Genomic DNA, 21,684 nt, shown 5'->3' with positions numbered 1-21,684 from the left:
CTCACACACACACACACACACACACACACACACACACACACACACACATGTACACACACACACGCCTCCCTGCTTCCTGCACTGGAATTTCTTAGTTATCATAATCAACGATGACCCCATTGGGGTCATAAAGTTATGACCCTGGAATGAATCAGGAACCATTGCAGTGAGGCAGTGAGGTTTTACTTAAAAGCCTCCAATTCCACCTTTATGGCTCCTCATACCAAAATTTAAGAAGCTTCTAAGGCCTTGATCAGTCTTCCTCAGTTGACCTCACCCTGGCTGGCACCAGGGTTTGTGATCTTAGTAAAGAGCATCTATGCTGTTCATTCTTTCTTTAGTCAAATTTATTTTGTAGTCATGCACCCATTCAGGATCTCAGACACTCTTTGGAAGCCATCCATTCCTTTATTTTACAGTCTTTCCTGCTTGATCCATTACACTGGTTCATTTATCACTTTCCATTCTGAATTACTTTAACAAATTCTTTGCTCATTATTTATTTAGGCAACAAATGTTGTGTTAAGTTTCACTTTTAGGGATGTCTGGGTGGCTGAGCTGGTTATGCCTTGGGCTCAGGTCATGATCTCAGGGTCCTGGGATGAAGCCCCATGTCGGGCTTCTTGCTCACCGAGGAGTCTGCTTCTTCCTCTCCCTCTACCTGCCAAACCCCCTGCTTGTGCTCTCTCTCTCTCTCCATCAAAATAAATAAATAAATAAATACAATCTCTAAAAAAAATAAAAATGAGCTCCTAAATTTACTATTGGAGAAATCACTGTTAGAGTTTTCAGTAACTCGTAGCACATTTTTCTGTGTGTTGTTGGTATGCATGTTGCTTTATTATATATGCATTCAGATACCTCTATCTCATTCTACTTTCATTAATATCAAAGCCCTCCTTGGTGTGGTGATTTTCGATGTTGCTATTTTCCTATTCTATACTCCAGTAGTTCTTTGTATATACGCTGTCTTATGGCGTGTATTTTATGGTGCTTTATATCATGATTTTACTCGTGTTAATCTCCTTTCTAGACTGTAAGTATAACCTAAGTGACTGCTTGGCCCCTTTCAGAGGTCGCTTTCTTCTGATATCCTTTCTGAAGGCGGTTTTGTTTAAAGAAAATAGTCCTGAATTGTCCTCCCTCAACACAGTGCTGCTACCGGCCACACTGGCCTCGAGGAGGGGTGATATAGCGAAAGCTTCATTTCTTTTTATTGTCCACACCTCTAGTTTCCTTCAACACCATTTATGCAAGTCTGTTATGGCTAGTATACTTTTATGAGAGTCACAGAACGGCTAACAACATAGCACAGCAAACAACTTGGAAATGAACATCCTAGAGTTTCCACGCCATCCCCCTTCCAGAGAATCTCTCAGGAAGAAAGGAAATTTCTTCCCTTTGGTTCTAGCTTCGGGGCTATCTTCTTGGGCCCTCTTGTCTCCCTAGACCATCTTCACATCTCTGGACATCTCCATCTGATGGTCCCACCCCATCTCTTTCACAATGATTCTGTAACTCAAGCCTTCTTCCTTTCTTCCTGGAAATACTCAGCTCTCTCTTTGTTTAGCACATTGAGGCTGTGCCTTTCTCAGCCAAAAAGTTCCATCAAAGTGTTTTCCTTGACCTTGAAAATCAATTTTGCAACTTTCCTGTAAATAAGAAGGGGCTGCAATGTGTGTGTTTTTTTAATAGCATTTTTTCCTACCACTACAAATGTGAGGATCTTATTTCACATCATTCATAATGCCTTACACATGAGATGATCTGATTTTGCTCTTCCAACCCTGTTGACCCCCCATTTAATAAACACACCTGCATTTCACCAGTATATATGAAGGAGAGGGGAGGAAAAGGAAGGAGACAAAAGTTTTCTTCCTTAGATGACCAGGTGATTGGTAAATCATGAACTTCTGCTTAGGACACACAGGAGGAGGAGCTTTTTTGTGGGGAAAAGATTTCAATTTTGAACACATCAAGCTTGTAGTATCCATCAGGTAACAATACCCAGAAGGCAATAGGAATACAGATGTTAGTGCTCAGGACAGAAGTGATTTTTCTCTTGATTTGGAAATCATTAATGTGTAAGGTATTGGTTAAGCTGTAAAAGAAATCACGCAGAATACCAAGGAAAAGAGGAAAACTATGAGAGACCACATGATAGATCTAGAAGTCAGTGGATAAATGAGGCTCTTAGAAAGGATAGTATAAATGGGGACAGATGCAATAATCAGATGTATTATATAAGAAACGTAAGGATAAAATACCAGAGGATTTCAATAGAAGTCAAGGTCAGGAAAGAAGGTCCACTATCACTACACTTATTTATCATTGTTGTTGACATAAATTCTATCTAATAAAAAGATGGAAAGGAAGGAAAGGAGGGAAGAAGGGGGGGATGGTTTATTATTTGCAAATATTATCAGTATTTACAAATAATAAGATTGCGTAACTAAAAAATCTAAGAGAATCAAAGCTACCAGATCAAAGATAGTAATAGTACCCATTTACAAAATAAAAACTGTTTTCCTATTACTTCTCAGAAACAACCCTTTAGAAAATATAATGGAAATGGAAAAATATTGAAATAAATATCATGCACAATAAAAACAAATAAAGAAAGGGCTACGTTTGGAAGTGCAGAGGAAAAAAGTTAAAGGGACTTCCTTCTTAGGGCCCATGTTATGGGTGGTAATTATATCCTACATTTTTGCTGTTTGCTGCACGTGTGCTAGTCTTGAATCCCCAGTCAAAATAGCAAGCTCCTAGACTATAGGATATGTCTTCCCTTCTGCTTCTTAGCTGAAACTTACTAGAAAGGCTTAAACTATCTGACTCATGCTGTTTTTGTGCATTTTTTTTCAATTTGACTTAAAGTAGAGACTTAACCAGAGAAAACAACCACTTTGTGAGCTAACAAAAAAATATCACTGTATCAAAATTAGAGTACCTTCCCCCACTGAGAACTAATAGTTCCACAACACAAGATTTAGTGTCCACATTCCTGTTCAAGTTCCTTGCTTCAACTAAGCACATTTTATAAAAAGACCTTTTAAAAATGAGTCCACTAGAATAACCGTAAGAACCAGCATCCTCAAACAGACTAAGTTCAGGGTAAGTGAAAGCAAATTCTTTCAAACCAGAGTTTAGGCTCTCCTGTTATTTCTCTCTCCTCATCTTGCTGGCTGGGGGATTACCTGGTGGTGCCACAGGAAAATAATTAGTACATCTAATTCATAAGGAAGCAAGGCACAACAAAGAAGATAATTAGTACATCTAAGTCAGAGAAAGACAAATACTGTATGATCACACTTACATGTGGAATCTAAAATAAACAAACAAAACTCATAGAAAAAGAGATCAGACTTGTTACCAAAGGTAGAAGGTGGGGAGAGAAGGAATTGAAGAAAAGTGGTCAAAAGGTACAAACTTCCAGTTATAAGATAATTAAGTACTAGGGATGAGGTATACAACAATAGCTAAACCTATTGTGGCAATCATTTTACTATATATGTAAATCAAACCATCATGTTATATGCCTAAAACTTATACAGGGCTATATGTCAATTATTTCTCAATAGATCTGGGAAAAAAAGATCCAGAGGAATCCAGTGATATACGAAGAATCATTTGTTAACTTAGGACTTTTTTAAAAAAGATTTATTTATTTATTTGAAAGAGAGAGAGAGAGAGCGCGCAAACAGGGGGAGGGGCAGAGGGAAAGAATCTCAAGCAGACTCCCTACTGAGGGCAGAGCCAGACCTGGGGCTCCATCTCATGGCTCTGTGAGATCACCACCTGAGCCAAAATCAAGGGATGCCCAACCAACTGAGCCACACGGGTGCCCCAAGACTTTTCTAAATAACTTTTCTTTTGCTGCGTGGTTGACTAAGCCTAGATTCCTGCTTTAATTAGAACAGAGTCACTTGAGAAGTAAAAATTGCTTAAGGAAATTCAAATAAGTGGGGGTGTAATAGTGTTATATTATGGTTATAATTTACATTTTCCTGATGGCTATTGAAGTCAAACATCTTTTTAGAAAATACTTCTGGTTTGGCAATATTGTGTCCTAGAGAACCTTAAAAAATGCTCCTGCTCAAAAACCTTTTGAAAGATAAAGTATAAGTAACTTTCTGCTAAGAGAGTAGATCTTAAAAGTTCTCATCACAAGAAAAAAAATTGTAACTATGTGTGGTGGTGGATGGTAATTAAACTTTTTTTTTTCTTTCTTTCTTTTTTTTTTTTTTTAAAGATTTTATTTATTTATTTGTCAGAGAGAGAGAGGGAGAGAGAGCGAGCACAGGCAGACCGAATGGCAGGCAGAGGCAGAGGGAGAAGCAGGCTCCCTGACGAGCAAGGAGCCCGATGTGGGACTTGATCCCAGGACGCTGGGATCATGACCTGAGCCGAAGGCAGCTGCTTAACCAACTGAGCCACCCAGGCGTCCCGGTAATTAAACTTCTTGTGGTCATCATTTCACAAGACAGTTCCTTGAACAACATGGCTGTGAACTGCATGGTCCACTTTTACCCAGATATTTTTATAGTACAGTGATGTATTTTCTCTTCCTTATGATTTTCTCAATAACATTTTCTTTTCTCTAGCTTACTTTATTTTTTTTAATCTTAAATTCAGTAGAGTTAGCATACAGTGTTATATTAGTTTCAGGTATACAATATACTGATTCAGCAATTCCATACATTACTCAGTGCTCATCATGAGTGTACTCTTAATCCCCTCCTACTATTCCACCCATCCCCCAGCCCACCTCCCCTCTGGCAACCACCAGTTTGTTCTTTATAGTTAGAGCATACTTTATTTGTAAGAATACAGTACATAATACGTATAACATACAAAACATGTCAATCAACTGTTTACTTCATCAGTAAGGTTTCCATCAACAGTAGGCTATTAGTAGTTAAGTTTGGGGAGAGCCAAAAGTTACAGCCAAAAGTTTCGACTACATGGGAGTTAATATTCCTAACCCCCAAATTGTTCCAGAGTCAACTGTATATATGTGTATCAAATCATTATGTTGTACACCTAAAACTAATATAATGTTATATGACCATTATATCTTAATTAAAAACAAAAACAAAAACAGAGCAGGGGCACCTGGGTGGCTCAGTTGGTTGAACATCTGACTCTTGATCTCAGCCCAGGTCTTGATCCTCAGGGTCATGGGCTCAAGCCCCATGTTGGGCTCTACACTGGATATGGAGCTTACTTAAAAATAAAAAACAAACAAACAAAGCAACTTTCATTTAAGTGTGTAACTGAATCTTAGGAAAGTAAGAAAAATCCTTAAAGATGAAAAACGTAGGAAGACTGAAGACAGAGTTGCAAATCGAAGCTGATGCTAGGACTGCCTGGAGATAAAGAATCTATCTCATTAAACCCAGGGGACTGAAGTTTGTTTTTCTCTTTTCAGTTGGTTATGGAGTGTCTTTTTTTTTTTTTTAAGACTTTATTTTTTTGACACAGAGAGACACAGCAAGAGAGGGAACACAAGCAGGGAGAGTGGGAGAGGGAGAACAGGCTTCCCACAGAGCAGGGAGCTCTTGGAGGGGATGGATCCCAGGACCCTTGGATCATGACCTAAGCCAAAGGCAGACGTTTAATGACTGAGCCACCCAGGCGCCCCTGGAGTGTCTTTTCTAAGTTAACTTTTTTTAGTAAACTTTTTTGAAGTATGACATGCATAAATCATAATTGTGTACTTCGATTAATTTTAGCAGCACGAACACACGCATTTAAGTAGCGCTCACACCAAGAGACAGACTTCTCTTGCCAGCACTCCAGTAGCCTCCTTTGTGTCCCGTTTAATCACTACTCATGGCCTCAAGGGAAATCCTACCTTCTAACAGCATCAAATTAGTTTTGCCTGTTCTGACTTTGTATAATGAAAACACACCGTAAGAACTCATCTGAGTCTGGTTTTTTTTTTTTTTTTTTTTTTTTTTTTGCTTCACATTATGTTTGTAAGATTTATCTATGCTTTTGCATTAAGTTGTAATTCCCTCATTCTCATTGCTGTGTATGAGTCCAGTGTATGAATATATTGCAATTTATTATCCTTTCTACTGCAGATGGACATTTGGGTTGCTTTCACTTTTGAGTTACAATGAATAGTGCTACTGTTAACATGCTATACCTACCTTTTTGTTAGCATCTGCACATATTTCTTTTCCATATATACCTAAGAAGGGAATTGCTTGGCCATAGGGTACATTCCTACATTCCTCCTAACCATAATTGTAGGATGCTGACAATTCAGTAGATACTACCAAATAATTTTCCGAAGTAGTTGTACCAATTTACATTTCTACCAGCTGTATGTGAAAGTTCCACAAACACTCAGTATTGTTTGTCTTTTTCATTTTGGCCATTCTGTTGGGAGTATAATAGTATTGTATTATGGTCATAATTTACTTTTTCCCAGTCACTATTGAAGCTGAGCACTTTTTTGTATGTTTCTTAGAAATTTGGATATCCTCTTTTGCAAAGAACCTGTATAAGTCTTTTGCCCATTTATTTTTTCAGGTTGTCTGCCTTTTTCTTATTAACTTATAGGAGCTCTTTAAATATTCTGGACTTGAGTCCACATATATCCAAAAATTATTTTCTTTTTTTTTTTCTATTCTGTATTTGGCTTTTCATTGTCTTTTGATGAACATAAGTTGTTTTTTTTTTTTTAAGATTTTATTTATTTATTTGACAGACAGAGATTGCGAGTAGGCAGAGAGGCAGGCAGAGAGAGAGGGAGAAGCAGGCTCCCTGCTGAGCAGAGAGCCTAATGTGGGACTTGATCCCAGAACCCTGAGATCATGACCTGAGCCAAAGGCAGAGGCTTAACCCACTGAGCCACCCAGGCATCCTGACCATAAGTTTTTAATTCAATATAGATCAGTCTATCAGTTTCTTCCATTATGGTTAGTGCTTTTTGTGTCTTCTTTAAGAAATCTTTGCATAGCCCAAGGTCATGGAGACATCTTTGTTTTCTTTTAAATATTTTATTTCATATTTAGATCACAATCCACCTGGAATTTATTTTTTCTGTATGGTGAGTCAGCGGTCAAACTTCCCTTTGTTTCAAATGGATGTCTAATTGACACAGGACCCTCCTTTTCTACTGCACTGTCATGTTTCTCATAACTCGGGTACCAAAGGGGCACCTCGGTGGCTCAGTCAGTTAAGCATCTGACTCTTGGTTTCAGCTCAGGTAATGATCTCACAGTTGGTGAGATTAAGCCCCCTGTGTTGGGCTTTGTGCTCAGCAGAGAGTCTGCTTGAGATTCTCTTCCTCAGCCCCTCCCATCACTCACACACTTGCTTTTTCTCTCTCTCAAATAAATAAATTTGAAAAAAAAAATTCAGGTGCCATATATGTGTGGGTGTATTTCTGGACTTTGTGTTCTATTCCATTGGTCTATCATCTATCTTTGCGCTAGTACCATACTGGTAAGACCAGTAAGATAAAGACTGGTGTAGGATGAGTTTTTACAAAATTGCAAAACAGGGGTGCCTGGGTGGCTCAGTGGGTTACACTTCTGCCTTCAGCTCTAGTCATGATCCCAGGGTCCTAGGATTGAGCCCCACATCGGGCTCTCTGCTTAGCAGGGAGCCTGCTTTCCCCCCCTCTCTGCCTGCTTCTCTGCCTACTTGTGATCTCTCTCTCTCTATCAAATAAATAAACAAAAATTTTTTTTAATTGCAAAACAATAGAAGAAAATCCTGTTGTGAAACATCAGTAAACCCAGGAAATGTCATATCATTTCAATGATGGTTCCCCTAAGAACCTTAGATAACAGGACAGCCACAAGCAAAAAAATGAAACTGGACAATTTCCTTATACCGCACACAACAATAGACTCAAAATGGATGAAAGAACTCAATGTGAGAAAGGAATCCATCAAAATCCTTGAGGAGAACACAGGCAGCAACCTCTTCGACCTCAGCCATAGCAACTTCTTCCTAGAAACATCACCAAAAGCAAAGGAAGCAAGGGCAAAAATGAACTATTGGGACTTCATCAAGATCAAAAGCTTTGCACAGCAAAGGAAACAGTTAACAAAACCAAAAGACAACTGACAGAATGGGAGAAGATATTTGCAAACAACATATCAGATAAAGGGTTAGTATCCAAAAATCTATAAAGAACTTATCAAACTCAACACCCAAAGAACAAATATTCCAATCAAGAAATGGGCAGAAGACATGAACAGACATTTCTGCAAAGAAGACATCCAGATGGCCAACAGACACATGAAAAAGTGCTCCACATCACTCAGCATCAGGGAAATACAAATCAAAACCACAATAAGATACCACCTCACACCAGTCAGAATGGCTAAAATTAACAAGTCAGGAAACGACAGATGCTGGTGAGGATGCAGAGAAAGGGGAACCCCTCTCCACTATTGGTGGGAAAGCAAGCTTGTGCAGCCACTCTGGAAAACAGTATGGAGGTTCCTCAAAAAGTTGAAAATAGAGCTCTGCCATGAGCCAGCATTCGCACTACTGGGTATTTACCCTAAAGATAACAAATATAGTGATCCAAAGGGGCATGTGCACCCCAATGTTTATAGCAGCAATGTCCACAATAGCCAAACTATGGAAAGAACCTAGATGTCCATCCACAGATGAATGGATAAAGATGTGGTACACACACACACACACACACACACACACACACACACACAATGGAATACTATGCTGACTCTTGGTTTCAGCTCAGGTAATGAAAAGAAATGAAGTCCTGCCATTTGCAGCAATGTGGGTGGAACTAGAGGGTACTATGCTGAGCAAAATAAGTCAATCAGAGAAAGACAATTAGCATATGATCTCCCTGATATGAGGAATTTGAGAGGCAATGTGGAGGGTTTGGGGGGGTAGGGAAGGAAAAAATGAAACAAGATGAGATCAGGAGGGAAACAAACCATGAGAGACTCTTAATCTTACAAAACAAACTGAGGGTTCCTGGGGGGAGGAGGGTCGGGAGAGGGTAGTTGGGTGGTTATGGACGTTGGGGAGGGTATGTGCTATGGTGAATGCGGTGAGGTATGTAAACCTGATTCACAGACCTGTACCCCTGGAGCTAATAATACATTATATGTTAATAAAAAATAATAAATATTTAAAAATCAATTAATTAATTAATTTTTTAAAAGACCCTCAGATAACAAAATTACCATCTAGAGATTATTCTAAAATATGTTTAAGGTACCTAAAAAGCAGAGATCACAAACAGAGAAAACAGTATTTTTTTAAAAGACTAAATTGACTTAAAAAAAAAACAGAATTTCAAGGAATGTTAACATGTACTCCTCAAAATTGAGAGTATTCATTGATTCCAACAAGTGGCAAGTCTTAGTTAAATAAATGACAGGTTTTAACTGTGGAAGCATATACATGACCCCTGGTTATTGTCCCTTCAACGGTAGGCATCAGGCAACCTTCCATCTTTTGTTGTGACCTGCTAATGCCTGCAGAAATGAGATAATCAGGAAATGTGCTGACTGGGCTGGGCAACCCTATGGATTCACGTCCAGCGTATTGGTCTGTTTTAAATGTTAGGTTGGCATTAAAAAAAAAAAAAAAGATTTTATTTAGTATTTATTTGAGAGAGAGAGAGAGAGCACACAGTGGGTGATGGGGAGGGGGTAGAGGGAGAGGGACAAGCAGACTCCCCGCTGAGCAGGGATCCTGATGCGGGGCTCGATCCCAGGACCCCGGAATCATGACTTGAGCCCAAGGCAAGACACTCAACCTACTGAGCCACCCAGGCGCCCCCAAATGTGGCATTTTTGTGAAACATCACCAGGAGGATAACGCTAAAAAAATGATCCAGCAAAACAGAAATTTTTTTTTTAAAGATTTTATTATTTATTTGACAGAGAGATCACAAGTAGGCAGAGAGGCAGGCAGAGAGAGAGGGGGGAAGCAGACTCCCCACCAAGCAGAGAGCCGGATGTGGGGCTTGATCCCAGAACCCTGGGATCATGACCTGAGCCGAAGGCAGAGGATTTAACCCACTGAGCCACCCAGGCGCCCCGCAAAACAGAAATTTAAATGGAAGCTTTCTGGGTAGCTACGCGGTGAGCATTGGTGGGGTTTTTTGATGCCTCATAAGCGAAACAAGCCCCATCTGGCTGATTCGGGCTTAGGCTGTGTTACAAGCAGCTGACATAATTCTCAATATTTACCAACTTGGGGAGTGGGCTCCAAGGTTTTGGAGTCAGATAAATTCTGGTTTTGGAGTCTGTAAATTCTGATTGCACCGGTTATTGCTATATCTGGCCCAGAATGGGAATCCAGTCCCTGAGGCCTCCTTTCTCCCACTCCAGAAGGCTTAACAAAACCAGGGTCCACACAGCTGGTGCTTTTGCCCATCTGAGTCCTAATGACCCTTAGGACGTACGAATGGTAACAATTTACAATCTCTGGCAGGCACAGCACTAGATGTTTTATATACATTACTTCATTTCGATCCTCACAATCACCCTGAGATAGATAGAGACACAGATATAGATGATTTCCCCCATTTTATTTGCCCTGAATCACATGCTAAATTGTGCCAGAAATGAGATTTGAACCTATGTCTGTTCCTGGTTCTTTCCATAATGCTAAGTGGCTTATTTTGAGGCTCTTTACATTCATTTTCTTTCTTTCTTTCTTTCTTTTTTTAAGATTTATTTATTTGACAGAGATCACAAGTAGCCAGAGAGGCAGGCAGAGAGAGAGGAGGAAGCAGGCTCCCCGCCAAGCAGAGAGCTTGATGCGGGGCTCAATCCCAGCACCCTGGGACCATGACCTGAGCCAAAGGCAGATGCTTTAACCCACCGAGCCACCCAGGCGCCCCATTCATTTTCTTTCTGAACAACACATTTTCATAAAACTTTAAACACTGGCCAGTAAGCAAAAGGACTGGGCTGATTTTCTTCTAGGCAGCTTTGTGGTCTTCATGACAGTCGTGTTTCTGTTGCAGGTCAGGCTGCTCCCCTCCCCTGTGCTCGCTGCACACTCTTATGTCAACCCCTCATCCAGAGACAGGCTTTATTGAGCTTTCTTGATGCTGCCTTCAAAGCTAGGGTGGCCATCTGAGAGGATGGAAGAAACCAGTAAAAGACGGGATTCGGAGGAGCCATCCCAGGTAGAGCTGTGTTTTCACGCACCAGCACATTCGTGGAGCAACTCTGGTGTAGTGAGGACAGCGAATGAGTACAAGTGAGGTTTAGTTCTCTGTGTAAGCAAGGGGGAGAGCATGTGTCTGAATGTAATTCCGACGGCATCAAGGTCATTTTAGAGCTGGTGGAGCTCTATTTGTCTTAGGAAATCTCGAAAACTTTTATGGGGAATTCGGAAAATATTTTCAGCCGGCAGGAAAGATAAAATCCCTGCTCACAAAGTACAGGCACGGGCCCAGAGACTGAACAGACAGACTGCTGTAAAACCCCCATTTAATAAGGCATTAAAATGCCATCGACCTGGACACATTAAAAAAAGAGAGAGAGAAAGAGAGAGCAATGAAAACAAATACCATTCAAGTAATTAGGATCTTATGCCTGAGGCCAGCCTGGATGCCAAGCAGGGACTTCCCTGCAGGAATCTGCGTGGAGCCCGATCCCAGGAAAGAGGGATCGGCTAAGACAAAGGCAGCTCTGGGCCGGGATTTTTCTCCTCAGTCCCCCTCGACCGCCTACCCCTTGATGCCGAAGGCAGGACACTGGAAGTGGTCCCCCTCGCCGACCTCTCGGGCTCCTGTGGGGGTCCGGGGCTTGGGAGGATGGCCGAGCCGCCCTCCTCCTCCCCCTGCACCCCACCAACGCTCTCCACTCCAGCTGCTAAGCGAGCAGCGCCTGGGCTTGTGCCTTCCTGTTCCGCCAAGGACAAGGAGGCATTTGAAGGTCTGCCTTATTGGGTAAATATGCTCCAAATTGGGGTGAGGGCTGGAGAGTGAACATTTGTTTACGAAGGTAGCTGTGAGGGGGAGAAAGCTGTCTTTTCACGAGCTCCTGCAAATACGGAAGCTGCCTCCCAGCTATTTCCTGCCGCCCGAGCTTCTGAAGAGTGGAAGGCCAGGTGCACAGCCTCCAGCCCGCACACTTCTTCCCCATCAGCCCCCGAGGTAGTTCCCCAGGGCTCAACCCTAGAAGTGTAAAAAACAAAAGACTTGTCCTCTTCTTCTTTCTGGAGTGACCCCGTGTGTGTTTGTGGCACCAGCAGGGGGCAAGGCTGCCTGTCACCAAGCAATGCCTAGCAGGTCTCCCCGGAGGAGAGACCCGTTGCATTTTCAATCGCCTCATGTCTCTGGTACAAATTGAGAGGGTCTGGTATTTTTCGCCTTTTCATTCACTTTTTAAAACTTCCCATCTGAATTTATGACACTGATCAGTAACTTTTGTTAAAGACTCCCATAGAGAAACTTGTGACTCTGAATGTGTTTCTGTTCTATTTCTTCCTCTTCCCGTACCCTTTCCTTTTCTTCCAATACATTGTGATCGCCAGCAAAATTTGGCAGTGAGAGATGGGAGAAAATGAGAGAGGAAGAAAGGGAAAAGAATGAAAGAAATACAATTAAAGTCTAAACATTTTCTGGGGTTAATTTGAATTGGACCAGTTGGTTTCGTTTTGCAATACAAAAGAAAAATTCAGGCCTTAGGGCCTAAAACTTTCATTAAATTCAGCTTTGGTGAGTTCTAATAATACAGAGGTTTATTAAAAGTGTGAAAAATGTCATTGCGGAGGCCTTCCCTAGGCAGCAGCCTCACCTCTTGGGTATGACTCATGCTTCCTCCATGGCTGCCTGAGCTGTAAAGTTGTGGGTAGGAAATTTAAGGTCCAGTGAATCTTTCTTGCCATTTTACTGGGATCATGTCCCAATTAGCAATCTTGCCATCCAGAGCGGTAGCCGGACAGCAAACGTGAGAGAAGGGCTGGGTGCTTAGGGCTGTTACAAATGATTAGTCCAAAAGGGTAGCGTAAAATTTAGAACTTAGTCTCCGGCAGGAGTCTGCAGGAGGAAATGAAGGGATCAACAACATGAGAGGAGCACTGTGGCCGATTGTTCCCGACCACAGCCACAGGCTTTTCTGTGTGTGCTGGAAATTGACCTCGTCCAAAGCTGAGGACGCAGGCAGGGCAAAGACACCGGTAAGGCAGATGATGACCCTAAATCATCCACCTCTCAGAGCCAAGGAGATTGCTCCATACCTTGCCAACTGTTCCCCCTCCTTAGTCTATAAAAAAGCAGTGATTTTTTTTTTTTCATGAAAATGCAAACATGAGCCTGGATGGTACTAAGTGGACCAACAGGAAACCTAATAATTGCAATCCCTTTCTTTTCTCACTAAGTATTTTCATGCAGCGCATCTCATTGGGCCCATGAAGCAGGTCTAGGAGGTTGGCGGCACAGATAGTACTCATCCTTCTTTGTAAAGAGGAAATCAAAGCCAAGGAAGACTGGGGGACTTCCAACAAAATAGTGGCAGAGTTGGGACTTTCTTTCAGGAATAGGGTAATTCCCAGCATCCCTGAATATGGCGATGAGCTTTGAATGAAGGAGCAGAAAGCCCAAGCTTCCTGAGGCACCGGTGAAGATGCCTGGTATCTCCGGTGGAGGGATACCCTTTCCTAAATATCCTTGAATGTTGTCCTGAATCCTGGATGAGTCCCAAGCCCCTGGAAGTGTGAGGTGCTCAGAGGTCTGGAAAGACCAGGCGGGGTTCTTCCCAGAATGGCCCTCCATCTCCCTTTGGCACTCTATACCTAACTGCTCATAGGCTTTGGCGTCTGTTAAAGGAGGCTTAACTGTGAGACAGGAGAAGCAATAAAGTCCCGAAAAGCAATAAAAGGAATTTCCCAGAAAAAAAAAAAAAAAAAAGTCTACATCTTTTCGGCATCTAAAATAAAACCTGTGCAGACTGGCATCCCATTTTGGGGGAGGGGACCAAATTAATTGAGCTCAGTTTTATCTGTATTGTCTTATTTAACCTTTTTTATAACCTTGGAAGAGAGGGAGCACTTCATTACCCCTAATTAACATATAGGGGTATAGAGGCTCACAGAGATTAGGCATACAGCTAATAAGTTAAGGGCTCCAGGACCATTCTCTCTCCACTGCCTTGTTTTGCCTCTCCATTTCTGGGAGGTCATGTAGAGCCCAGACCCTCGCAGGGACTTCTCTAGCACCCCTTAGCCTCCATACTTTTTAATTTTTATCTATTTATTTTTAAGATTTTATTTATTTAAGAGAAAGAGAGGCGAGAGCACGAGCAGGGGAAAGGGGGTAGAGGGAGAGAGAGAAGCCAATTCCCCACTGAGCAGGAAGCCTGACACAGGGCTCCATCCCAGGACCCTGAGATCATGATCTGAGCCACTCAGGCATCCCTGCATACTTTTTTAAAAATCTCACCTCCCTTCAGCAAAAAGCTTTCAAGCACACGCCCTAATATATTATTTATTATTTATAAATTTACTTATACAAATTACACATATTTACTACTGTACTAATCTAGACCTTAGATATTTGAAAAGGATGAGATAAATATAGAGAAAGAAGTTTCTGTATTTCCTACCATTACCCTTCTTTGGAGAGAGTCCTGCTCTAGATTCAGAGTCCTGGATATAACTAAGAAATTCATGATTGCAGACATTATCCATGGAATTATAGACCTTCTGTGCTACAAGGGTTAAGAGGAACTGCGCAGAAGAAGGAAAAGGAGGCTCAGAAAGAGGGCGAGTCACACAGCTGGTGAGGGACAAAACTGGGACCAGAACCTGCATCTTCTCACACCCAGTCCCAAGCTCTTTTCACTGCTCACCATTGATAATAATATGCCAAAAGCTCATTTTGGGGGGCTAGAAAACTCAGGTCTTCAGTGTGACTGGCCATAGCTTAATGCCTGAACCTTCGGTACCGAGTTTGGAATAAATACAGGCCTATCAACTGCCCTGAAGAGACAGCCCTTGGCTTTGAGTCTGGGCCACAGAACATGTGGGCCAGGCCGTCAGCACGTGGGGTCCAAGGGAAGGAAGACTGTGCTGTGCTGTATTTGGTGCTATTAAAAGCAGCTCACATAGTTTCCATCATTCCTAATGGAACAACATCATTTTACAGACCCAGCCCTTGCTTCAGCCACCCTAGCTAGGACTTCTTGGTGTAAAGAACAGTGACTCCAGATCGAGTCTCTTCCAGGTCATCCCAAGGAAGAGTTCTGTGACCAGGAGTTGCAAAGGCAAGGAAAAGACACCCAGGCTCTGCCACCCAAGCCAAGAAGCCTTGGGGCCATCCCTCCAACACTTTGAACAGTTGTTTTAGAGTGACCTGGATTATTTACTAAGTCTGCTAGTTTGGACCAAGCTATCCCAGTCTCATGGATAGGATGAGACCTAATGCAGTGGCCTCCTACCCACCCCCACCTCCCCAACCCCCGCCCAGTGAGGTAGAGGCCAACAAGTTCATGGCCAGCCTGTGGTGAGTGGTGGTAGAGGCAATGATAAATCTAAGTGCCACAAATTCTTTACTAAATTATATTTGGACAAATCTCCAGCTTCCTTAGGCCTTGAATATAAGGAAGTTTCAGATTAGAGCATTCTAAGGAACTCGCCTACTCAAGTGGGATGGTGAGTGGCTCATCTGCGGCTGCTCTAGCTCATAGGCACCTGTATTCTAGGGAGAGAGGTCAAGCTGAGAAGGGATGAAGGACGAAGGCGTACCATCATTTCCTAAGCATATACCCTGTCCTAGGTACTTTATGCAGGGAGCCATGTTTGGGGGCTTCTTATCTGGCTTTGTTGGGGTTATCTCTTTCTAAGGGAGAGACAAGGCCAGTCCTATCTTGGCTTAGGCTGAGTGGTCTCCTATAGAAGGGCTTGGCAGAGGGGACTATTTGGAATCCCTGAAACAGAAAGAGATATAAAGACCTGGAGGGCAGAGGCTGGAAACAGCCTGCATCTAATACTCCCAGGGCTCATTTGCCCTGTAACAAGCCATTAGGTAAGACAACAGAGAGTTTTAAGTTTGGGCATCACACTCTCAATGTAAGCCTGCTGGGCAGGAGACTGCTCGTGAGCTTGGGGGGGCACAGGCCTGGCCTGTGCGCCTACAGAAATAGCTGCAGGGTGTCCTGCTCTCTCACCACACCCCGGCGGTGGCCAGAGCAAAGCAATCAGGCCATACCAAGCTGAAAGCAGAGTCACCAGCGAAGACAACTCTCCCTTGCTTGAGCAACCTCTTGTCCTCCGCCTGGGCCATTCCCTGGCTCCCAAGTCTGAAGAGCCATCACCTCACAGGCAATGCTTTTGTGCCCTGGAGTGCTGCTTCCTACAGCCCTATGCTCTGTGGCCTCACACAGACCACGCTAAAAATTGGGCAGCCCAGACCCAGGGATTTGCCGCCATGGCGGACACTGCCAGCACCGATGACAGAGAGAGAAAGTATACAGATGTAATCCAGCTTTAGAAAATAGAATCTGCCTCAATCAGCACGGGTTTGGGAATGTGCAGGTAGGGAACTGGAGCCCAGGTTTCTGACTTGAGCAATGAGACATTGGCTGGTGGTGCCGTTTACCAAAACAGAGACGGCAAGAGGACGTTTGGAGGGCTCTGGTTTGAACCGGAAGAGTTGGAGATCCTGACATCTATTAAACGAAACATCCAGGAGACAGTCTCAGGAGAGGAAAAAAGGAGATTAGACCTGAAATTGGTCAGCGTATGTCAGTGAAAGACCTAGGGAGAGTGGCTAGTGAGGAGACATGGCTAAAGCCCCAGTCCTGGAACAACAGCTGCATTACAGGCCCGGGCAGAAGAAAAGGTGTCTAAGAAGGAGAGCCCAAGAATCGGAAGGGAGACAAGTAGGGTGAAGAGGCCTAGAGGTCAGTCTCTGTCCACATGACTGGGAGCAGCAACCACTTCCCAGACTAACTATCATAGCATTTGGGCACGATTTCATTGACTCCTTCTTTTAGTCCAGGAACTTCTATAATCACAACTTATTTTTCTTTGTTCCTTAGTGAAATCTGTTAATTATAAAAGTAATACATCCTCATGTTAACAAGGCAAATAAAGCAGAGATGCATGGGGGAAATATCAGAAAAAATCACTCCTAAACCTCTTAGCCCCAACCACACACACACTTGCACACACACAAGCACATGTCACAGGTTCACACATCACACACAACACACACATATAGACAGACACACAGAACACACACATATCATGCACACCAACATGCACACACACAGAGGGGTTTGGGGTTTTTTTGTTTTTTGTTTTTTGTTTTACATTTCACACAAATGGGAAACCATATCTATTACTTACAAAATTTTTTTCACACAATAAATACATCATGGAGCTATATATTTATATATTTCATTCTATTGTTGATTGTTGTTTAATGATCTGTAGTTTGGCCGCAGCAGTGTTTTTTTCATTCCTGAGTATTCTTGAGATCATACTCTATGTTATGATCCTCTTTTGTCACTTAGTATTAAATCAATTCCCCGTGTCATTAAACACATTTTGTAAGTATAATTTCAATGACTACATCATAGTCCTGAGTATGAGTATATCATAATTTATTTAACTATAATTTACTTTCTGCCAATTTGGGCTATTAAAAATAGTACCATAATGAACATTATAGAACACTAAGCTATGTCCACACTTCTGGTTATTTCTTTTAGTATATGAACACTAATCTTAGAGTCTTTGTCCAAGTTACCAAACTACTTTTCCTAGAAAGACCGTAGCAATCTGTGTTCCCACTGACAGTGATTGAGAGGTGCTTCTCGCATCTTTTCTTAAATGTTTATTAATTGGTTAGAAAAAAAAATGGTGTTTTATCACTTTAATTTGCATTTCAGGTGATTCGGGAGGTTAGCTTTGTTCAAGTTCATTATCCCTTTGCAATTCTTAAAATGATGCTGATCACAGGCACCCAGGGCCGTCCAGTTCTAAATCAGCCCTTCCTCTTTCGCCACTTGCCCTACCTCAGATGCTTCTTTCCCACCCTGGGCTCCAGCGTGGCCCTCTCCTTCCTGGGTTTGCCTTCCTTGCCATCAGCTCACAAGCCTCTCATTCCTTCCTTGGTCCCAGAGCTGGTCTCTGTCATAGCTTCCATGCCTGGGGGTGCCCTGGCTCAGCCTACCCCAGTCCCCCTGCCCCGGAGGACCGAACAGGAGCCTGAATTTTCTATCAGGCTTCCAGGGCCCAGCATCAGACTGAGGTCAGTGCTGACCTTGGGCAGACATAGCCAGGGCCCTTCCTGCCCTGCCCTGGGCCCAGGGAAACCAGAGGGCCGCTGTTAGGGCCTTACCTGCTGCGACTTTGTACAACTCTGTCTCATCTTTTCCTCTCCCGTTTTCCTCCTCTCCCCATTACTCCAACGCAGGCTTTAATTTTCACAAATGATACAATTTGGTGGTTTGGGGTTTCTGCAGGAGAATTTCTGTGATCCTCTGAGCACTGGGACCTGTTTGCCCTTGTTAGAGAAGAGGGACTCTGGAAGCTCTGCAGACCCCGTCAGGCTGTGGTAATAAGCAGAGGCTGTTTGAGCGGCAAAGTGTAAACCTGGTCCTTCTTAGTGAGACTTCGCAGAAATCCCACTGGAGATTTTTCTGCCCCTGCCCTGTCTACTTTCCTTCATAATGATAAATGGCTGAAAAGAAAACTATCTAATCTCCAAACTGCTTGCTTTTTTTCTCCTCTTTCTTCAAGGAGGGAAAGAAGAACACGGTCACATAAAACAGAGTCCTTCATCGCCTGCTTCTCAGGAGACAGTTCCTTCCCTTTTCATCCCAGGCCTGTTTCTGATCTCTGATGGGCTCTCACTGAAAGCTCTGGCCAGCCTCTCTAATCAGCTGCGACAGATGACAGACGCTGCAGTTGCTTGGGTTGCCCATCGAAATTGAATTGATTACCCGGCCCCTTTGCCATTTTGTTCCGCACACAATTGCTTAATAGCTGTCACCTTGGCTTTCAGTCCCAGCCAGCTGCAGGCTGACTGGTTCCCATTACTTGGGATGGCCAGTGCAAGTTCATCACCTTTACAGGATGTCCCTGATTGATTCCGTATGCCTCGGAGACCTGTAATATATTTGCATAGGAGGGAGCATGGCGCGGTTGGGGGACGGGATAGAACTCTCTCGGCTACGGGAACTGCCAGGTTTAGCTGCAGGGCTCGCCATATTTGAATCATTACCGAGGCTTCTTGTCAGGAGTCTGGCCTCTGCTGACACAGCTGCTAATGAATTTGTAAATTTTTAAAAAATACAAAACAACCCAGCCTGATCTAACCTTTGCTGTCGCCACCTGCTGCCTGGGTGGGGATGGCCAATCGAACCGTGCTTTTCCTGCTGAGCTTGTGCTGGTCTTTCGAAACGAAAGTCTCTCCCTCCCCGCTCCGTTCCCCTGCCTGCCAAGCAGGAGAACTGGGCTCGGAGGGGAACATCTTTCAAGTGAAATCTTTGCACTGGGAACTACTTCAATTAGACAGCAGGGGGAATGTTAACATGCCCTCCGGCCTTTTAAGTGGGTTTTAATTTTATGTTGTAAGATAAGACACTGCGAGGCTGGGGCTGCTACTTCTCCAGCAGGCTCCATTAGTGGGGCGAGCCGAGGCCTCTTGACCCCCTGAGGCCCAGCCAAGACTGGAAGTTGGTTTGGTTTTTTAACAATTTGTCAGTCTGACCCAGCTTCTCTTTCATTCTCCCTTTTGTTGTGCCAGGCTCTTCTGTTGTTGGAGACAGTTGGGTAGCCAAGTTGTAGCTGAGAGCCTAGCCCCCTTTCCCCAAGCGGCCGGGCCTGGGCTAGAGAGCAGAGCCCTGGGTGGGAGCTGCCTGTCTATGGCCTCACAGCTGAATATTCATCCTTTTTTTTTCCCCCTTTCCAGGCAGAGCACTGTAGAAGCAGACACTTTTCATGTGGCAGGTTTCTGGCCCGATGATGTATGACCTGTTGGCGCTACTGAATGGTGCCCTTTGTTCCAGGGTATCCCATGTGCCCCCTTTTTATTGACTTGTTGATTCAGAGGGGCAGGAATGTTCCACAAATCCCACTGCAGGCCCTGCTCTCTAGCCGTGCCCAGGTGGGGAAGCCCAAGGACCTCATGCTTCCCAGAAAGCAGGTAGGAAGATAGGGGCTGCCTAGAGGCAGAATATTCCTTAAGAGACAGCATTCTTTACCTTGGACTCAGGCAACTATGTGTCTAGAGAGCCTGGGAACCCACATGTAGCTCCCAGCCCTCTGTCTGGGGTTCTAGAAAGTGTGGGGTATCCCAGAATTCAGTCTTCGCCCAGAAAGAAAAGAGCAGAGCAGGTGTGTACACAGGCACACATACATGCAGACAAAACCCACTTAAAATTAAAATTAAACCCACCCCTTCCCTGAACTGTAAGCCAGGTTCAGGTAAGTTTTTCTCTGTGACCAATGAGCCCAAGATGGGAACCAACAGCCAAGGAGAGAAGGAGTTGGCCTCCTTCCGCAGCAAGAAGTTTCCCCAGAGAGCAGCCCTACAGCCACAGGGAAGGACTCAGGGGGAAAAAGATGACAAAGTTGACTTTTTACCCATCAGGAAACCTCATCATCCTGAAAAAGATGAGGGTTTAAAGAATACCCTTATCCTTGCTTTCTCTTCTGCTGACTTCCCAGACCAGCCTGCTCTGCAGACAGTAGGTAACAATGAGCAGCTTTGGAAAAGGAGCCACAAGGGGAGGGGGCAAGAGGCAGGATTGTAAGGAGGGAGACCCAACACACCTTTCCACACCAGCTTCTCTTCTAATCTAACGGGGTGAAACTAGACTGAATTTCATTTCTCCTTTTCACACTCCATCTTATGGCCAAGCTGTAGGGATCTGGCGGAGGAATGGGAAGCAGAGGTCTCTGCCAGGCCTTCATTCTGTTCTCTGGGGTGCAGCTGGCTGATGAGCTCAGACATCTGACCTCTCCAGGAAACCCCAGGCTCTCTCTCCAACCTGCTCTTCAGTTTCTTGTCTGAAGAGGCCACACAAATCCCACCAAGAATTCCTTTCTGTGTAAGACCACCTCTCCCAAATCACCAGGTTGTGTCTTGGTTACTAAAAGGGGACGAATTCTGGTGTATTGCCTGCCTTGCCCTTCTGGGGTCTCTGTGGGCCCTGGAATCCAGACCCGTCATCTGGGGAGTAACATGAGAGCAGAGGTACAATTGTTCCGTTGGTTCTAAATTCCTTCACTCGAGGCTCAGAGGCTCCATGGTATAAATGCTCAGAGGCACAGAAAAAAATACCAGCAAAGGGGACACTAAGACCACTGCTGAGCCAAGAAATGACAAGTCAGTAGTAAAGAGCATCCACACACTTCACAGTTGTAAAATGGCTTTATGTTACGATATGTAAAATAAAATGTCCATGCTATATAACAAAACACTTGACGTTCCACATCCCCTGTTGGCTATTGTGTCTTCTAATATAGTTTAATCTGTGGTGGGTGTATATTTATATATATAGATTTATTTATTTATATATTTATTTATTATTTATTTATTTATATGTTTTCTCTAAACCATTCTTAGTTTTTAACATCAAATGTGTAATAAAAATTTAAATAGATGTCTTTTCCAAATACCCCCTCCAGCATTTATTTTATTGTTTATTCATTTGTAAAAAGCAAAGCTGAATTTGACATGTGGCCTATATTTGTGAG

Source organism: Enhydra lutris, unplaced genomic scaffold (assembly GCF_002288905.1).
Source record: "Enhydra lutris kenyoni isolate GAN:26980312 unplaced genomic scaffold, ASM228890v2 scaffoldscaffold26, whole genome shotgun sequence".
Classification (NCBI taxonomy): Eukaryota; Metazoa; Chordata; class Mammalia; order Carnivora; family Mustelidae; genus Enhydra; species Enhydra lutris.
This window is presented reverse-complemented; position numbering follows the sequence as displayed.